The following is a 14,393-nucleotide window of genomic DNA, read 5'->3' as shown; positions in this document are numbered from 1 at the left end:
TATTTCTTAGCTGCCAATGCTCGTGTATCCCGCCCCGCTTTTATTTTTCTATCGACTGCTTATTTGCACGTAGTCTGAATGTTCGCTATAAAATCTTATCGATTCACTTCTCCGTATGCTAAAGTTTATTATCACTGCTCCATAGAATTAAATGCCGATAACGTTTATTTTGTGGGCGCAGCCATCTTAATTGTACATGCACTTTCCTCGATTATTTCTAGCTCATGTAATGTCTGTCCTGTATGTTTCGGTTGTAATGGATAGTGTTCTTCAAAATAACTTACATTTTAAAACGTCGGTGTCGTTCATAGTGCAAGTTATGTTTTAGATTTATTTCAAAACTTACAAGAATGTCTTTAATAATACATAGTATTAACATAATGGATTTAGATCCAGAAAAAAAAACAGCAGTATATTAAAGATTTACATTTTGCAAAATAAGCCTGCCATTTTATGTATACGGAAACACATATAGACATTTACTCCAAAGCCAAAGATGTAGGAAAATTTATCTCCAAAGATTATAAATATATTTGGAGTTTTTTCAAATGGAAATAAGTCATGGTTGTGTTTGTACTATTATTACTGATAAAATATTATTGCCATAGTTTTTCAAACGGATTATGATGTCGTTTTATATATGCAGATGTTGAGTTTGTAAACAAAATTTCAGGGTATGTAATATTTATGCTCCAATGCCCCTGGAGATAGAAAAAATTTTTCCTCCATTAAGAAAATATTTGGTTAGTTCTTATCATCTAGTTGTTATTGGAGATTTCAATTTGTTCTGAATCCTAAGTTAGATAAATCAGGGGGAGATACTGATAGACTTCCTATTGGCTGTGCTGTTTTCAAACATATAATTGATAAAATTAAATTAAAGATTGTCTTTAGAATTTTGTATCCTAAACAAACCACTACAACATGGAGTAGAATATCTATTAAAAAGAATTAATTAGTTGTAGACTAGATAGGATTTATGTGTCGAATTATTAATTGGTAATTGTTATTGAGTCTTCCATTAAACCTTGCATTTATTCAGACCATGATTTTGTAAATGTAATTATTAATTTAAACAACTCTAATGAAACCATTTCTATTGGAAATCCTATTGGAAATTAATAATTCAATTTTAAATGATGATGAATTTATTTCAGCCTTTGAGTTTTATTTTAAAATAATAAGTAGAACGGGAAGATATTACTTTAGATTGGTGGGATGGAATTAAAATAAAATAAAAGAATTTTGTATTGATTACTCTAAATCAAAGAACTCTAATGCATACAAAGAAATAAAACTATTAATTAAAACTTACCATAATTCACAAGATATTGAAGAAAAAATTAATATAAAAAAAATCACTTGAAAATTTACAAAATAAAATATATGATGGTTCCTACATAAGAAGCAAAATTAATATGCTGAATAGCAATGAAAATGCTTCAAATTATTTTCATGATAAAGAATTCAAAATGTATTAATAAAACTATAACTCATAATAGATGATGGTATGGACAAGAAATCATCACATGATATTTTAAAAACTTTTCATTCATTTATGAAAATTTGTATACTGATGAACCTGTTGACCCTTCTTTAACTCTAAGTTTTTTAAATAAAACTACCTAAAATTTCAATGATGATGATGCTATGTTAAGCCAACTCTTACTCTAGATGAGATGTTCTCTACATTAAAGGGAAATGATCATACTAAGTCTCCAGGAAGTGATGGACTTCTTCTTTGATATAGTTAAATTCTTTCATCTGTTTGGTGATATTTTATTGTATTTATTTAATACGTGTTTTTGATCTGGCCATATGTCAGAATCACAAAAATTATCTTATAATAACATTACTTTGCAAAGATAACAGTAATAAAACATCTGTAAAAATTATGACCAATTTCACTTTTGAAATTGATAGGAAGATGTTTGTCAAAGGTTTTGGCCACACGATTAGGAAAGGTTTTGCCCTCTATTATTGGAATAACTCAAACATGTTTCATACCTGGGAGGACTATATTTTGATATATATTCATTTACTCGTAATATAATAATTATGTCGAGCAGAAAAAAAACCTAACAGCTTGTTTTATCTGCTTGGACCAGAAGAAGGCCTCGACCGTGTGTCATGGCCTTTTCTGTTTAGCACTCTTCAATCATTTGGCTTTAATGACTCTTTTATACATTGGATTAAGGTCTTGTATCAAGACATAAGGTCATCTGTCATTGTAAATGGACAATTTCTGAGCCATTTGCATTGACAAGATCAGTCCGTCAGGGCTGTTCTTTATCACCTCTCCTTTATGTTTTATGTTTAGAGCCCTTTGCTAAGGTATTCAAGATGACCCACATATAAATGGTATCAAAACTCCTGGTGGAAAGTTTCATGTGAAAATGTCCCTTTATGCTGATGACAATACCACCTGTCTATCAGATGAAAGTCAATTCCTTATTTTTTTAAACTGTGTCAGACTTTGAAAAGGTTTCGGGGTCAAGGGTAAATTATAAGAAAAGCTGTGGAATGTTTTGGGGAAATGGAAGTCAAGGTCTGATCATCCTTTCGGCATTTCTGGGGAAAAAATTGCAAGTTATTAGGTTACAGGTTTGGTATGATTTAACAGATGATGATTTATGTCATTGATTTAGTATCATTTTGAAAGAATTCTTAATTTATGGAAAAATCGTGGTAAATCGTATAAGGGTAAAAGTTCGATTTGAACACATTTGTATTTTCAAAACTTATATATTTTATACAAGCTCAAATTGTACCTAGTCATTATATAAACATGTTTCAAAAACGTTGCTTCAACTTTATATGGGGCAGAAAATTAGAGCCTATATCCCGCAAAAACATTGTATTCACACATGTTAAAAGGTGGACTTAATGTTCCAAATTTAGAATTAAAAATCCATTCATTCTATCTATGTCATATTTTAAAATAATTAATAACTAAATACTCCTTAGAAGGATTGCTGTTTATTGGACAGGTTTGCAATTGAAGAAATATAATCCTTCAATGCATCTATAAATATCCTCATAGTGAAATTATCCCCCTTTTTATGTTAAATGTTTAAGTGTATTTACAGATTTTGTGGAAAACTGTAAATCAAATGTTAATTCTCTCTGGACTGTTAAAGAGATTTATAATTACTTTATTGAAAATATGAATATTGAACCAAAATGTGTAAGGGATTGTAAATCTGTAGATTTTAATAATAGCTTTAAAAATGTCTTTTCAAGTGCAGTAGATCTCTGTAGTGTAGGAACACATGTTTTTCCATTGTTCATAATGCTCTTTTAACCAACCAATATCTTTTTCGAGAAATATGATAAGATCTAGTAAATGCACATTTTGTTCGAAACCAGAAACTATAGATCATTTATTTGTTGAGTGTTATATTTCTACATCTATAAATAAAGTCGTATTATTCTTAATGCATGTATTAACTGCAGACAATCAAACTGTCTCTCAAACAATTTCATTATCTTAATGTTGATAATTCATATGATAAGGAAATTAATTATGTTTTTCTTATTCTGCTGTCGAGTCAAGACAAATAATTTGGAGAACTAGAAATGATGTAAAATTTGACAAAAAACTGTTTAGTCCATTTGATCTTATTTGCAAACTTATTTATAGATTAAAATATCGCATTTTATTAGATTTTGAAAGATTTCCATCTGAAAAATTTGAATTAATATGGGGTAATTATTGTGACGTTAATGCAAATAAAAAAGTTGAGTTTAGATTAGACTTGAATCCTGCAATTTATGCTAACATTTAGTGTTATGATTGAAATATGTATATTAAGTTTCTCTCTGCTGTTTTGTGTTTTCTCTCTGATTTCAGGATGGCAGCTGCGGGGCCGTTAGTGGCTGTTACTCGGGTTGTCATCCCTGGATCAGAGAGGGAACGCGACAGTGTTAATTTGTGTGAAGAAGTTTTTGTGAATTGTATATTGTAAATTGTATTATTGCATCATCTCTTTTATCATCAGTATTCCTATGAATCATTTCAATCATTGCTTCATATATTATGTAACCCAGTGTTGGGCTCATCTCATTTCACTCATTGAACTTCGTTATCACTCATTTTTCATCACTATGTATTTCGACAGACCATAAACACATTTTCATTCATGTAGGTCATAGGATACTTGACTGACCTTTCCTAAAGTAAAGAGGCTTTTTCCAATTTATTCGTTCATATACATTTATTGTTTCATAATTATTTCTGGCTTGGCCGGATGGTGGGGCTGGGGCGGGTGAGAAGCGGTACCGAAGGCTCTCACGTGCTTCAGCTCCATTATTTGGTTTCAGCTGTAGACTTCTTGACATGTTCCTGGCGGACCATCACGGGGGATGCTCGGGCATGACCTGGGGTGGTTCGCTGGGAGCACCTTTTTTCTTTTTTTTTTGAAGTGTGATTTGTTAGCATTTATATTAAATAAAAACAACCTCTTTATCATTTTACTAATTAAGATCCGCTACATTTAGGTCGGTGACTTTTTATTTGTTTAAAACCGTTTCACTATTTCTATAATTCTATATATCTATTTCATTATCTACGTGCAGACGTGAACAGACTGTTACAAATTATATATTAACACATAAAACGTGCAGACGGTAAAAAGACTGTGTTTATTAATTAATTATAAAATAATTAGTTTTCTTCTTTCCTTACTATTGTTAAATATTATTTAAAGTCACCTTGTACTGTATGAAATCATTTAATTTCTTTTAAGCGGATACTTGGGGCGTTTTACACCCCAATTATGTGATAAATAAATTTTATGAAAAAGAAAAAATTTCGCCTTTTACTAAAGATTTCCGTGCAGTGAAACATTCAATGAGTCTATAGACTTATTTCTGAAGTCCTGTTAATTCAGGATATGCGATAATGTGTCAATACATAAACCTTGGTGGCAGCTAGGCACCCGAGTCTAAATATATTGTTTGTTCTAAAAAAATATGGAACGCTTCACGAATTTGTGTGTCATCCTTGCGCAGGGGCCATGCTAATCTTCTCTGTATCGTTCCAATTTTAGTATATGTACTGCCGAAGCAGTACGAAAAAGGAGGTTGCCATAATGCTGTATATATGTGTTGCTATCTGATGCACACTTTTGCAGGTTCAAATGCGCGCTAAAATGCCCGTATGCGTGTGTTCCGCCTCAGATACTTTCCTAGAGGTAATTCGGCCGGCAGTGTATATTCGCTTTCTACGGTCGCAGCGTACTAGGATACGCGAATGAGATGCCGACATCGTTTCAATCGCGTGCAACGGAACAGAAGAGCGCAGCTGTGAATGGTAAATGTTAAACATTGCGACGCACTGTACTAATTTTACCAGTCTATTTTTAGCCACGACGTATTGTGTTTTCCGAACAAAAGCTGTACGTATACAATAGCTTCACTATTAATAGCGTTTTCCAGCCAATAGCTGTGCGTTTACAATGGCTTCACTATTAAGGTCGGTCATAATATACTAAATAGTTTCCCTGTATAATTCAATGTAAAAGCGCGACAACTTTAAGCGAAATAAGTGCAACATTTTGCACATAGAGACCCCATAACAATACATTTTCTTAACGGCCATTCTAAGCGGAATCGATTTATGCAATAAAAAAGGTACGCCATGTTCAAACCAAGCAAGAACTTGACACGAATCAAAATCGACTGTTTTTGCAACTTTTGTTTTCGGCCGTTTCTTAGTGGAATGTAACCTTTTTCAGTGCACTGCTTTACTATAGTCTTCAAGTTTATCATATTTCAGGGATTCAGTAGTGAACACCTATTCATGCCCTACCATTATCTCCGAAAGATAAAACCCGAACGATAGTTTAAAGTGTAAAGCATGCCTTCCTGTCAACTATGATATTTGTTTAGAGAGTACAGCCCTACATGAAACGATTATTTAGTATACTGTAACCTTAATAGGAACTCTCGTGATTGGCGTTCGTAGCGGAACACTGCAGAGCGTAACTTGCGAGCTGATATACAGGTTCAGTACATCAACCAATGCACGGGCGTTCCCTCTTTAACAACTCTGGTTTCACTACAGTCACGCATAAATCTTTCGCCTTTTACTAAAGATTTCCGTGCAGTGGAACATTCAATGAGTCTATAGACTTATTTCTGAAGTCCTGTTAATTCAGGATATGCGATAATGTGTCAATACATAAACCTTGGTGGCAGCTAGGCACCCGAGTCTAATATATTGTTTGTTCTAAAAAATATGGAACGCTTCACGAATTTGCGTGTCATCCTTGCGCAGGGGCCATGCTAATCTTCTCTGTATCGTTCCAATTTTAGTATATGTACTGCCGAAGCAGTACGAAAAAGGAGGTTGCCATAATGCTGTATATATGTGTTGCTATCTGATGCACACTTTTGCAGGTTCAAATGCGCGCTAAAATGCCCGTATGCGTGTGTTCCGCCTCAGATACTTTCCTAGAGGTATTTCGGCCGGCAGTGTATATTCGCTTTCTACGGTCGCAGCGTACTAGGATACGCGAATGAGATGCCGACATCGTTTCAATCGCGTGCAACGGAACAGAAGAGCGCAGCTGTGAATGGTAAATGTTAAACATTGCGACGCACTGTACTAATTTTACCAGTCTATTTTTAGCCACGACGTATTGTGTTTTCCGAACAAAAGCTGTACGTATACAATAGCTTCACTATTAATAGCGTTTTCCAGCCAATAGCTGTGCGTTTACAATGGCTTCACTATTAAGGTCGGTCATAATATACTAAATAGTTTCCCTGTATAATTCAATGTAAAAGCGCGACAACTTTAAGCGAAAATAAGTGCAACATTTTGCACATAGAGACCCCATAACAATACATTTTCTTAACGGCCATTCTAAGCGGAATCGATTTATGCAATAAAAAATGTACGCCATGTTCAAACCAAGCAAGAACTTGACACGAATCAAAATCGACTGTTTTTGCAACTTTTGTTTTCGGCCGTTTCTTAGTGGAATGTAACCTTTTTCAGTGCACTGCTTTACTATAGTCTTCAAGTTTATCATATTTCAGGGATTCAGTAGTGAACACCTATTCATGCCCTACCATTATCTCCGAAAGATAAAACCCGAACGATAGTTTAAAGTGTAAAGCATGCCTTCCTGTCAACTATGCTATTTGTTTAGAGAGTACAGCCCTACATGAAACGATTATTTAGTATACTGTAACCTTAATAGGAACTCTCGTGATTGGCGTTCGTAGCGGAACACTGCAGAGCGTAACCTGCGAGCTGATATACAGGTTCAGTACATCAACCAATGCACGGGCGTTCCCTCTTTAACAACTCTGGTTTCACTACAGTCACGCATAAATCTTTCGCCTTTTACTAAAGATTTCCGTGCAGTGGAACATTCAATGAGTCTATAGACTTATTTCTGAAGTCCTGTTAATTCAGGATATGCGATAATGTGTCAATACATAAACCTTGGTGGCAGCTAGGCACCCGAGTCTAAATATATTGTTTGTTCTAAAAAATATGGAACGCTTCACGAATTTGCGTGTCATCCTTGCGCAGGGGCCATGCTAATCTTCTCTGTATCGTTCCAATTTTAGTATATGTACTGCCGAAGCAGTACGAAAAAGGAGGTTGCCATAATGCTGTATATATGTGTTGCTATCTGATGCACACTTTTGCAGGTTCAAATGCGCGCTAAAATGCCCGTATGCGTGTGTTCCGCCTCAGATACTTTCCTAGAGGTAATTCGGCCGGCAGTGTATATTCGCTTTCTACGGTCGCAGCGTACTAGGATACGCGAATGAGATGCCGACATCGTTTCAATCGCGTGCAACGGAACAGAAGAGCGCAGCTGTGAATGGTAAATGTTAAACATTGCGACGCACTGTACTAATTTTACCAGTCTATTTTTAGCCACGACGTATTGTGTTTTCCGAACAAAAGCTGTACGTATACAATAGCTTCACTATTAATAGCGTTTTCCAGCCAATAGCTGTGCGTTTACAATGGCTTCACTATTAAGGTCGGTCATAATATACTAAATAGTTTCCCTGTATAATTCAATGTAAAAGCGCGACAACTTTAAGCGAAAATAAGTGCAACATTTTGCACATAGAGACCCCCATAACAATACATTTTCTTAACGGCCATTCTAAGCGGAATCGATTTATGCAATAAAAAAGGTACGCCATGTTCAAACCAAGCAAGAACTTGACACGAATCAAAATCGACTGTTTTTGCAACTTTTGTTTTCGGCCGTTTTCTTAGTGGAATGTAACCTTTTTCAGTGCACTGCTTTACTATAGTCTTCAAGTTTATCATATTTCAGGGATTCAGTAGTGAACACCTATTCATGCCCTACCATTATCTCCGAAAGATAAAACCCGAACGATAGTTTAAAGTGTAAAGAATGCCTTCCTGTCAACTATGATATTTGTTTAGAGAGTACAGCCCTACATGAAACGATTATTTAGTATACTGTAACCTTAATAGGAACTCTCGTGATTGGCGTTTGTAGCGGAACACTGCAGAGCGTAACCTGCGAGCTGATATACAGGTTCAGTACATCAACCAATGCACGGGCGTTCCCTCTTTAACAACTCTGGTTTCACTACAGTCACGCATAAATCTTTCGCCTTTTACTAAAGATTTCCGTGCAGTGGAACATTCAATGAGTCTATAGACTTATTTCTGAAGTCCTGTTAATTCAGGATATGCGATAATGTGTCAATACATAAACCTTGGTGGCAGCTAGGCACCCGAGTCTAAATATATTGTTTGTTCTAAAAAATATGGAACGCTTCACGAATTTGCGTGTCATCCTTGCGCAGGGGCCATGCTAATCTTCTCTGTATCGTTCCAATTTTAGTATATGTACTGCCGAAGCAGTACGAAAAAGGAGGTTGCCATAATGCTGTATATATGTGTTGCTATCTGATGCACACTTTTGCAGGTTCAAATGCGCGCTAAAATGCCCGTATGCGTGTGTTCCGCCTCAGATACTTTCCTAGAGGTAATTCGGCCGGCAGTGTATATTCGCTTTCTACGGTCGCAGCGTACTAGGATACGCGAATGAGATGCCGACATCGTTTCAATCGCGTGCAACGGAACAGAAGAGCGCAGCTGTGAATGGTAAATGTTAAACATTGCGACGCACTGTACTAATTTTACCAGTCTATTTTTAGCCACGACGTATTGTGTTTTCCGAACAAAAGCTGTACGTATACAATAGCTTCACTATTAATAGCGTTTTCCAGCCAATAGCTGTGCGTTTACAATGGCTTCACTATTAAGGTCGGTCATAATATACTAAATAGTTTCCCTGTATAATTTAATGTAAAAGCGCGACAACTTTAAGCGAAAATAAGTGCAACATTTTGCACATAGAGACCCCATAACAATACATTTTCTTAACGGCCATTCTAAGCGGAATCGATTTATGCAATAAAAAAGGTACGCCATGTTCAAACCAAGCAAGAACTTGACACGAATCAAAATCGACTGTTTTTGCAACTTTTGTTTTCGGCCGTTTCTTAGTGGAATGTAACCTTTTTCAGTGCACTGCTTTACTATAGTCTTCAAGTTTATCATATTTCAGGGATTCAGTAGTGAACACCTATTCATGCCCTACCATTATCTCCGAAAGATAAAACCCGAACGATAGTTTAAAGTGTAAAGAATGCCTTCCTGTCAACTATGATATTTGTTTAGAGAGTACAGCCCTACATGAAACGATTATTTAGTATACTGTAACCTTAATAGGAACTCTCGTGATTGGCGTTTGTAGCGGAACACTGCAGAGCGTAACCTGCGAGCTGATATACAGGTTCAGTACATCAACCAATGCACGGGCGTTCCCTCTTTAACAACTCTGGTTTCACTACAGTCACGCATAAATCTTTCGCCTTTTACTAAAGATTTCCGTGCAGTGGAACATTCAATGAGTCTATAGACTTATTTCTGAAGTCCTGTTAATTCAGGATATGCGATAATGTGTCAATACATAAACCTTGGTGGCAGCTAGGCACCCGAGTCTAAATATATTGTTTGTTCTAAAAATATGGAACGCTTCACGAATTTGCGTGTCATCCTTGCGCAGGGGACGTTCTAATCTTCTCCCCAAAAGATGGAACAATGCTCCATCTTGATTGGCTAATACGGTTCCATTTGTTCCAAGTTTGATCCAACTTTCGACCAATGAAACTGGACGCTTTTGGCGCGTGACTCGTGACGTATTCGCTTGGTTTCACGGGCGCCGCCATCTTGGATTTCATAGAGTGATTTTAGCGGTATTTAGTGTCTTTTATTCGTTATTTTGCATACACTTCGATTTAAATCAGTGCCTTTTATTGGGATATATCTGCATCAGGTAAGAAATCGCCATCGCAATAGTCAATATATGAAAATTACGCATGACCTACTTCTAAGCGGGAGATTGTTTACACGAAAATTCAAAATATTTTTCAGGACAAGTTTTTCTATTATTACGACTCGTACAGCGTGTTCTTTGGTATTAATCGAACCAGATTAGTGTAAAATGAATGCGTGTACATTGATTTTTCTATTGCATGCGTATTTCGGCAGAAAACCGATGCTGTCAATTTTACCCCACCCACCAATGTTTACATTGAAATGTCAAACCATTAAAAACATGTTTTTAAGTTCTGAACCCGTTGTCAGCTACTGTTTCCAGGTGGATATCAGTAGAATACTCGTTTACTCATATGTTACAACCGTAAATGTGCTGTATGATAACATAAAAACCCTTTGTTGAACAAAATTTCTTTGACAGACATGCAAAATATCCACAAATGATCAAATGTTTACAACTTATGTTTAAAGGGCATCTATTCGTTTTTATAATGCTTCTTATTTCCACTTTATAAAGGCCTATCAGCAAGGCTTCCCGAACGGCAGAGTGGCCATCAAGCAGGAAGGTCATGAGATGCCGAGGAAGGCGGACATGGCGCTGTCACAGACGAAGAAGGTCTAGGCGACATCACTGGTGGCTTCTTCCCTTAGCCCCGCGGCGGTTGTTCAGAAGCCGCTGAAATCCAAGGCTACAGTTACTGCGACAGGTAAAAAGATCTCACCCTGCATAAAATTGCTGATTTGTTTAATATTTGATACCAGCCGACACATATTTTCAAGTGTATTTCATTTAATTTGGCATATATATTAATAAAAATGGCATCGTATGAACCAGTTGTCATAGTATAAGCCACATTGAAGCCTTATATGCATTTATCTGTTATTATTTGGGCACAAATAATTTAACTGTGTGAAAACCATACAAACAAATGCTGATTTTTTTCTTATTTGGTACCTAGTTGACATATATATTAATAAAAATGGCATCATATGAACCAGTAGTCATAGTATAAGCAACATTGAAGCCTAATATGCATTTATCTGTTATGATTTGGGCACATACCATTTTACTTTGTTAGCACCCTACATAGAAATGCTGATTTTTTTCTTATTTGCTACCAGCCGACACACATTTTCAAGTCTATTTCATTAAATTTGGCATATTTATTAATAAAAATGGCATCTAATGAACCAGTAGTCATAGTATAAGCAACATTGAAGCCTAATATGCATTCATCTATTGTTATTTGGGCACATAAAGATTGTTTTCACTTATGCGGGTGTATGTTGGCTCCACTTCACACGATACAGTCATTGTAGTTTAATTGAAAAACACATCTCACTATGTGAGATGAGTTCTGGGTTCAAGCCCCAGCAGTGGCCTATCAAGTGTGAAATACATAGCCATTATGATTTAATATAACACATTTATTTATTCAAACAGTACAATTCAATATAAGTAATAATGTTAAAGGGGCATTGCTGCTAAGCCATTTTTGGGACTATTTTGTGATTTTTGGCCAATTTTGACATTGAATATCAGGATATATATACATCCAAAGCATAAATGTTTTTAAATTTGTAAAAAACTAGTCGAAATGTGCAGAATATTAAAAATTAAATAAACAAAGTTATCTATTTAAACAGTACAATTATATATAAGTAATAGTGTTAAAGGGGCATTGCGGCTTAAACATTTTTGGGACTTTATTGTGATTTTTGGTCAACTTTGACATTGAATAACAGAGTTTATATACATTCCAAGCATAAATGTTTCTAAATTTGTAAACAACAAGTCAAAGTATGCAAACTATTTTAAATCAAATATTCACAGTGATCTATTTAAACAATACAATAAAATATAAGTAATAATGTTAAAGGGGCATTGCTGCTTAGCCATTTTTGGGACTGTATGTGCAACTTTCTGATGTCTAAAAGTCATTTAAATGCCACTTAAAGACATTTTTTTGTAGAAAATGACCCATTTGTGCTGTCTATTATCAAAGTTTTACGCAATCAGGTCCAATAGGGCTCATTCTGTAGCTTGTCTGTACCATAATCTATAATAAGGCCAAGTTTCAGCAGATTCGGCTCCACTTCACACGATACAGTCATTGTAGTTTAATTGAAAAACTCATCCTATTATGTGAGATGAGTTCTGGGTTCAAACCCCAGCAGTGGCCTATCAAGTGTGAAATACTGAGCCATTATGATTAAATATACTTAGTTATATATTTAAACAGTACAATTCAATATAAGGAATACTGTTAAAGGGGCATTGCTGCTTAGCCATTTATGGGACTATTTTGTGATTTTTGGCCAATTTTGACATTGAATATCAGGATATATATACATCCAAAGCATAAATGTTTTTAAAATTGTAAAAAACTAGTCGAAATGTGCAGAATATTAAAAATTAAATAAACAAAGTTATCTATTTAAACAATACAATTATATATAAGTAATAGTGTTAAAGGGGCATTGCGGCTTAAACATTTTTGGGACTTTATTGTGATTTTTGGCCAACTTTGACATTCAATAACAGGGTTTATATACACCCCAAGCATAAATGCTTCTAAATTTGTTAAAAGAAAATAGTCGAAGTGTGCAGAATATTAAAAAAAAAAACTCTCTGAGGTCTAAAAGTCATTTAAATGCCACTTAAAGTTGACATTGTTTTTTAAAATATGACCCATTTTATGCTGTAAATTATGAATGTTTTACGCAGTCAGGTCCAAAAGCGCTCGTTTTGTAGCTTGTTTTGGACCATAATCTATAATACTGCCAAGTTTCAGCTGATTTGACCCAGTGGTTCCGAATTGCTGCTTAGCCATTTTTTTGGACGTTATGGTGATTTTTTGGCCAATTTTGACATTGAATAACATGGTTTATATACATCCCAAGCATAAATGCTTCTAAATTTGTAAAACAACTAGTCGAAGTGTGCAGAATATAAAAAAATGCAACTCTCTGAGGTCTAAAAGTCATTTAAATGCCACTTAAAGTTGACATTGTTTTGTAAAAAATGACCCATGTTATGCTGTAAATTATGAATGTTTTACGCAGTCAGGTCCAAAAGCGCTCGTTTTGTAGCTTGTTTGGACCATAATATATAATACTGCCAAGTTTCAGCTGATTTGACCCAGTGGTTCCGGTTTTGCTGCTTAGCCATTTTTGGGACTTTATTGTGATTTTTTGGCCAATTTTGACATTGAATAACATGGTTTATATACATCCCAAGCATAAATGCTTCTAAATTTGTAAAAAAACTAGTCGAAGTGTGCAGAATATTAAAAATTTGCAAATCTCTGAGGTCTAAAAGTCATTTAAATGCCACTTAAAGTTGACATTTTTTGTAAAAAATGACCCATTTTGTTCTGTTAATTATGAATGATTTACGCAGTCAGGTCCAAAAGCGTCCATTTTGTGGCTTGTTTGGACCATAATCTATATAACTGCCAAGTTTCAGCCGATTCGGCCCAGTGGTTCCGATTTTATACGCCGTGAAAGGGCCTCGGTGTGTAAAATTGGTCACTTTTCCCGCCCTTTTTCCTGAAAAGCAAAATCGACAAAAGCCCTGTCGATAAGCGGTTTTTACGACGCGATTTACTATGGCCCTGTCGACAACGGCCCGCAAACGCCTTTTTTTCGGGCGTTTTCTGCGTTTTTTTACGGCCCCTTATTTGCGTTTTTTAAAATTGGAACGGCTGGGGAGAAGATTGCGCTCCTTCCTTTGCGCAGGGGACGGAGTGATATTCTCCCCAAAACATGGAACAACGCTCCATCTTGATTGGCTGATACGGTTCCATGTGTTCCAAGTTTGATCCAACTTTCGACCAATGAAACTGGACGCTTTTGGCGCGTGACTCGTGACGTATTCGCTTGGTTTCACGAGCGCCGCCATCTTGGATTTCATAGAGTGATTTTAGCGGTATTTAGTGTCTTTCTTTCGTTATTTTGCATACACTTCGATTTAAATCAGTGCCTTTTATTGGGATATATCTGCATCAGGTAAGAAATCGCCATCGCAAAA

The 14,393-nt window shown here is 35.6% G+C and overlaps 8 non-coding genes and 2 pseudogenes across 8 annotated transcripts; 5 read left to right on the top strand and 5 right to left on the bottom strand.

Moving 5' to 3' along the window:
* The first annotated feature begins 4,751 nt into the window (after positions 1 to 4,751).
* On the top strand, positions 4,752 to 4,895 carry LOC127832756 (U5 spliceosomal RNA; annotated as a pseudogene).
* Positions 4,896 to 4,968: 73 nt separating this feature from the next.
* Positions 4,969 to 5,074, bottom strand: LOC127832830 (U6 spliceosomal RNA). The gene has a single exon (XR_008027180.1). It is a non-coding gene; the product is annotated as a U6 spliceosomal RNA (small nuclear RNA).
* A 973-nt stretch (positions 5,075 to 6,047) lies between these two features.
* Positions 6,048 to 6,164, top strand: LOC127832733 (U5 spliceosomal RNA). The gene has a single exon (XR_008027092.1). It is a non-coding gene; the product is annotated as a U5 spliceosomal RNA (small nuclear RNA).
* Positions 6,165 to 6,235: 71 nt separating this feature from the next.
* On the bottom strand, positions 6,236 to 6,341 carry LOC127832815 (U6 spliceosomal RNA). Its single transcript, XR_008027166.1, has one exon. It is a non-coding gene; the product is annotated as a U6 spliceosomal RNA (small nuclear RNA).
* Positions 6,342 to 7,315: 974 nt separating this feature from the next.
* LOC127832732 (U5 spliceosomal RNA) lies at positions 7,316 to 7,432 on the top strand. The gene has a single exon (XR_008027091.1). It is a non-coding gene; the product is annotated as a U5 spliceosomal RNA (small nuclear RNA).
* A 72-nt stretch (positions 7,433 to 7,504) lies between these two features.
* On the bottom strand, positions 7,505 to 7,610 carry LOC127832814 (U6 spliceosomal RNA). The gene has a single exon (XR_008027165.1). It is a non-coding gene; the product is annotated as a U6 spliceosomal RNA (small nuclear RNA).
* Positions 7,611 to 8,586: 976 nt separating this feature from the next.
* Positions 8,587 to 8,703, top strand: LOC127832731 (U5 spliceosomal RNA). Its single transcript, XR_008027090.1, has one exon. It is a non-coding gene; the product is annotated as a U5 spliceosomal RNA (small nuclear RNA).
* A 72-nt stretch (positions 8,704 to 8,775) lies between these two features.
* Positions 8,776 to 8,881, bottom strand: LOC127832813 (U6 spliceosomal RNA). The gene has a single exon (XR_008027164.1). It is a non-coding gene; the product is annotated as a U6 spliceosomal RNA (small nuclear RNA).
* A 974-nt stretch (positions 8,882 to 9,855) lies between these two features.
* LOC127832730 (U5 spliceosomal RNA) lies at positions 9,856 to 9,972 on the top strand. The gene has a single exon (XR_008027089.1). It is a non-coding gene; the product is annotated as a U5 spliceosomal RNA (small nuclear RNA).
* A 71-nt stretch (positions 9,973 to 10,043) lies between these two features.
* LOC127832854 (U6 spliceosomal RNA) lies at positions 10,044 to 10,132 on the bottom strand (annotated as a pseudogene).
* Between the last annotated feature and the right edge of the window lie 4,261 nt (positions 10,133 to 14,393).

This window comes from Dreissena polymorpha, chromosome 5 (assembly GCF_020536995.1).
Source record: "Dreissena polymorpha isolate Duluth1 chromosome 5, UMN_Dpol_1.0, whole genome shotgun sequence".
NCBI lineage: Eukaryota > Metazoa > Mollusca > Bivalvia > Myida > Dreissenidae > Dreissena > Dreissena polymorpha.
The sequence above is the reverse complement of the archived record's forward strand: the minus strand, read 5'-3'. Positions and strand labels throughout refer to the sequence as shown.